General features: G+C 35.4%; 1 pseudogene; it reads left to right on the top strand.

Moving 5' to 3' along the window:
• Positions 1–2,088: 2,088 nt before the first annotated feature.
• Positions 2,089–3,313, top strand: LOC115289000 (annotated as a pseudogene).
• The last annotated feature ends 2,656 nt before the right edge of the window (positions 3,314–5,969 follow it).

Genomic DNA, 5,969 nt, shown 5'->3' with positions numbered 1-5,969 from the left:
TGCATCCCATGTGTGGAAAGGACACCCACTGTGCTTAAGAAAATCCCTTTTGGCTCACGGGAATTAACTGAGTATTCCTCATAATACTCAATCCATGCAATAAACTGGATTTATTGCAATTGGTAAAATCGAAATGTTTGCATGTATGTTTGTTTTTACACACCATACAGCAGTTTGCACGAGCAATGCAGGCAGCCAAATACTATGATCAAGAGATCACAGAAGGCTGAGAATGGCTTTTTCTGAATTATAACTCCTGAATACTTTAACTGCAAAGTATGATGTAAAACCTCTATTGATGATTCATTTGTATTTTAAGCATATAAATCACTTCTTGGTTGCCATGCTAATACTGATTTAGAAAAATACACATTTCAGTCTATATTGATCTGTTTTTCTAATTCTTTATAAAAGGGTTTAATATGGTTGTTTCTGCAATTTACTTTCCAAGGTATCCTTTTAGAAGATGAAGTAACCAAAAGATATTGAAAATCCAAAGTAAATTACATCGTACCAGGTAGACTTCCCTGAAGGAATGGATACACCTCTGTAATCCGCTCAGCTCACAACTAATAGGCAAGGGCTTCAGCTCTGTCTTAATCTTTACTAAACTATGACTCTCTTTTTAGCACACAACATTTATCTTCAGAACACCTATCATATATTTAATATATCTGCTAACACATTACATTTCCTATTAAATCACACTCTGTATTATGAATCAGAGCTTTTAAATGTATATAAAATCCAGTACTGTATAGTAATAGTTACTAAAGGACACCAAAAAGGGATGCTTTGAAAAACATTATGCCTTATTTTCTAAGCTCCAAACACATAACTTAATACTTTTAAAAAATAAAATCCTTGGTTTCTTGAAACTGGTTTGTTTACAGAAGTTAAGTTTGTATATAAGTTTCTAATGGGGAAAGGGCCTAAACATATACCAGGGAGAAAAAAAATAAACCTTAATCTTCTAAACGAAAGCAGAATTTAAATATTGCCATAGGAGAGCACACAACAGATGTCCTCCAAAAGAAAGAGAAACTGAATCATATCTATCTATGCATATATGTTTGCAGACAGAATGTATATGTGTTTGCATGAAGATAGATGATCTGATATACATACATTTGATGTTTTTCATACCATTAAACAAAATCTAGAGAAGGAGATACCAGGTGATAAACATGACTAAAGAATTTCAAAGTAACTGAATTTAACTAAATGTGTTTTCTTGAGTAATAATAATGACAGAATAGGAAAAGTTTACTGAGTCTCCTATCCTTCAATGTCATCTAGGGGGAAAAAAACACATGCAAAACTGTAAACAGTGGACACAGTATCTAGAAGTAATCGATGTTTCAGAATTCATTGAACTGTGGTAAAGAAATTAATATAAGAAAGCTCAACACTAACAAAAATACAATCACAGGAGGAGAGATATAAAGGAATCAAGGATAATGAAAGAGATTTAAAAGGGAAGTAAGTTTTGGAAATTGCTATAAAGCTATAGGCTATCTCAGGGAACTCATAAAAAGGTTAAAAAACAGTCTAGTACATAGCCCAATAAGGACCAAAGAATTATCAGAGAGGAGAACAAAAGTGAAAATTACTAACCAGCTCATATAATTTCCTTCCTTTTCATTAACATAAAAGTACTCTGTATTCCTTTAAAAATCTATGACAAACCCACAGAACAAATCTATAACCATATATTGCCTGCCATATACTTACTACTGTTAGTATAAAATTGTTTTTATTAATCACAGGATATCCAAGTCCTGATGCTAAACATGGAATCCAGGTCTTTTGATTTTTGATTTGCCTTAGGAGTTAATTTTAAATACTGCTTTTCTATGAAGTTTCCTAATAATATGTAGTCTGTTCCTAGTTAATCAGGTTATGGAGTAATGAAGGTCATAGATCACCAAAATCATGATGAAGACAAAGCTAAGAAAAACATATTTCAAGGAACTTTCCAGAACGCTCGGCGAAAAGCGGAGGAGCAGCGCTGCCCGAGCTGCGCCCAGCAACGCGCTGCTTCCCGCTCCCCCACACCGGCCTCGGCCCGCTCACTGGCTGTAGAAAATGGTGAAAGAAACTACTTACTAAGATGTTTTGGGGGTCAAACCCAATGCCACCCAGGAAGAACTGAAAAAGGCTTACCGGAAATTGGCTTTGAAGTACCACCCTGACAAGAATCCAAATGAAGGAGAGAAGTTTAAACAGATTCCTCAAGTTTATGAAGTGCTCTCTGATGCAAAGAAAAGGGAATTATATGACAAAGGAGGAGAGCAAGCAATTAAAGAAGGTGGCTCAGGTGGTGGTTTTGGCTCCCCCATGGACATCTTTGATATGTTTTTTGGAGGAAGAGGAAGGATGCAAAGAGAAAGGAGAGGTAAAAATGTTGTGCATCAGCTCTCCATAACCATAGAAGATTTATATAATGATGCAACAAGAAAACTAGCTCTGCAAAAGAATGTGATTTGTGACAAATGTGAAGGCCGAGGCGGAAAGAAAGGAGCAGTAGAATGTTGTCCCAATTGCTGAGGTACAGGAATGCAAATCAGAATTCATCAGATAGGACCTGGAATGGTTCAGCAAATTCAATCTGTATGCATGGAGTGCCAGGGTCATGGGGAACGGATCAGTCCTAAAGATAGATGTAAAAGCTGCAATGGAAGGAAGATAGTTCGTGAAAAGAAGATTCTAGAAGTTCATATTGACAAAGGCATGAAAGATGGCCAGAAGATAACATTCCATGGTGAAGGAGACCAAGAACCTGGACTGGAACCAGGAGATATTATCATTGTTTTAGATCAGAAGGACTATGCTGTTTTTACTCAGCGAGGAGAGGATCTTTTCATGTGTATGGACATACAGTTGGTTGAAGCCCTGTGCGGCTTTCAAAAGCCAATATCTACTCTTGACAACAGAACCATTGTCATCACCTCTCATCCAGGTCAGATTGTCAAACACGGAGATATCAAGTGTGTGCTGAATGAAGGCATGCCAATTTATCGTAGACCATATGAAAAGGGTCGCCTAATCATTGAATTTAAGGTAAACTTTCCAGAGAATGGCTTTCTCTCTCCTGATAAACTCTCTTTGCTGGAAAAACTCCTACCTGAGAGGAAGGAAGTAGAAGAGACTGATGAAATGGACCAGGTAGAACTGGTAGACTTTGATCCAAATCAGGAAAGACGGCGCCATTACAACGGAGAAGCATATGAGGATGATGAACATCACCCTCGGGGAGGTGTTCAGTGTCAGACCTCTTAATGGGGCCAGTGAATAACACTGCTGGCATTTTACATGCAGTAGTGAATGAGTGAAGGACTATAATCATAGCTCACTACTTGGCTATTGTTTTTATTTTAATATTCAACTATCGTAGTGTTTTTGAAAGTTAAATGATGAATAAAAAATATAAAAGCTCTGACTTTGCCCTGTATGTATGATGACTTCAGTGTGCAAGATAAGTTTAATACTTGCAAAAACTACTTTTAAAAAAAATCTCCCCTAGCATTTGTTAGGCCCTACCTTGTAACTGATTTCAGCTCTATGTACATGAAGTAGTTTCCAATGAAATGCTAGGTATATGTATTGACTCCAGTGTATGACCCTTAATTGTTAAGCTATGAAGTTAAAAATTTGTGTTTAATTGGCAATCAAAAAAAACTCAATTTGTAGAGAAGTATTGGTCTGTAGTTCTATTAGATGGGATTTATTGTGATGCTTCTGCAATTATTCTTTTGCCTCAACTGTTATTTGAAGATGGCATGCTGTGTAATTTGGCCTGTGGTTTCAGTGATGGAAAGGGCACCTTTCTAAAGGGGTTTATCTGCTGTTTGAGGGCTTGCACTTGTGGAATTGCCTTCCCTTCTGCTGTGCCATCTTTTTTAAATATATATATATATAAAGATATTATCAGTCCTGATTACACTTTTTTTTCCCCTTCTCTTTGGACCATGATAAGCTTCAGAGTAGTGACTTCGGGAGCAGGGTAACTTAGAGGTGAAAAGACATTTACATGGAGAAGTGAATTTGCATGTATGAGCTAGGAAGGTGTTTTGTTAGGTATGTTACAGGTTTACTTAAACCATTTAACTTATGCTCCGAAGTAACTGTAATTTAATGGTGGTAGAATAGCAAATTATGAATAGCGTTAATTGTATGTTTAAAAAGTCATGTTCACAAGCTTAAATCTGGATATCAGAATTAAGCAATTCTTGAAATGTATGACTGTCTCCTTAATATGCTGATTACAAAGCAAAAAAAAACATATTTCAAATGGAGTCAAATTATATCCAATTTGCTAATTTAATTATGATGCACTTAGACAATGGAATACATGCAACTGTTTTTTTAAAGATGAAGTTAAGATATATATATGTGTATATGTATATAAATATATACACATATATATAGTGAAATGTAGAAACAGAAATATATTATTCATGTGAAAATTATGTGTGTGTGTGTATACAATTTTACCTAGATGGATGTATTGTAACATTTGAAATGACATACACCAAAATAGAGTGGTTGCCAAAAAAAATGTCCAATATCAGTATAGTTTAATTTGATCTTGTTTTTGCTAGCTAGTCCTTCCTGCAGGCCATGGCTCTTCCTTTCTCCTCTCAAAACACTCTCATTTCAATGTCACAAACCTTGACTCCAAAACATCAACTTATTTTTACCAACTTGTTTTTTGTTGTTACTTTTTAAAATTTTATTTTAGAGAGAGAGAGAGAGAGTACATGCAGGGGAGAGGGGCAGAGGGAGAGAGAGAATCCCAAGTAGGCTTGATCCCACAACCTTGGGAGCATGACCAGAACCAAAAGAAATCAAGAGTCAGTTGCTCAACCAACTGAGCCACCCATATGCCCCTATTTTTATCAACTTGTTAAATATGAATCCTGTAGTGTTGTTTGGATCAGGCTGGCCAACTAGAATGTTCATCAACGTTAGCATTAAACAAAGATTTTGCCTTCCTCATCTGTATGAACACTAATTCAGGCATTCCCTGTGCTCCCAGCCTGACTGAAGAGAGCCCAGCACTGCTTTGCCAAAGTCACTGGGAAGGAATGCCTTTTAGTGGATTATTTCATTGTTTTTCAGTTTTCTTGAAGAACTTAACCAATACTCAAAAAACAATTTGTATTTTAATTTTTCAAATTAAGAAAAACTTCTTGCCCTATTTAAACTCTAAAGCAAATTGTTTAACATTTCCTCTTTTTCTAATTGTTTTACAGTTTCAAGATTTTTTTAATGTTAAGCATTATCCTTTTTAAATTAGGTTGACATATTAAGTACATGGCTACTCATCTAAATGGGCAGGTAGCATGGATTTTTTTGCATGTAGGGGGTAACACTGCATGGCATTTACTAATACAGATTTCTAAATAGTAGATGTCTTCTAATACCTAGAGTGATTTTTTGAGTAGACTTATAGCGGTTTTGTTTCTCTTTTAACCATAATAAATCTGCAAATTGATTAAATTGTAATTAATTTATTTTTTGACTACTACCTCTCTTGTACCACTAGCTAGTACAATGTCATATAACTAAATTGAATAGGCCGATATATAAACACACAAAGGAGGCATTTAATGTGATGCTGCAAATCTTTCAGTTTGTATAGTTATCATCCTACCCCTTCATTCTTTCTGCTTCTTCCCCACTGAGAAAATGAGAGAGAGAGATTTTTATATTCTTTACTTTAAGTATATATTCTCTTCATCTAGGACATTAATAAGCTGCTCAAAATATTTGCAAAAGATATATATTATTTTATTTAACATTAGCCTTTCTCTCAATCACCAAAAACAGATTTATGGAATTTCAGTGGTAAAAATGGAAATAGGATACTGTAATACTAAGTGTACGCAAAGTTTTAGTAGTGATTCCTCCAGGCCTGTAAGTGCATATAGGGTATTTTCAGGATTATTCTCCTGTGCTGACCC

Source organism: Suricata suricatta, chromosome 4 (genome assembly GCF_006229205.1).
Source record: "Suricata suricatta isolate VVHF042 chromosome 4, meerkat_22Aug2017_6uvM2_HiC, whole genome shotgun sequence".
Taxonomy (NCBI): Eukaryota; Metazoa; Chordata; class Mammalia; order Carnivora; family Herpestidae; genus Suricata; species Suricata suricatta.
The sequence above is the reverse complement of the archived record's forward strand: the minus strand, read 5'-3'. Positions and strand labels throughout refer to the sequence as shown.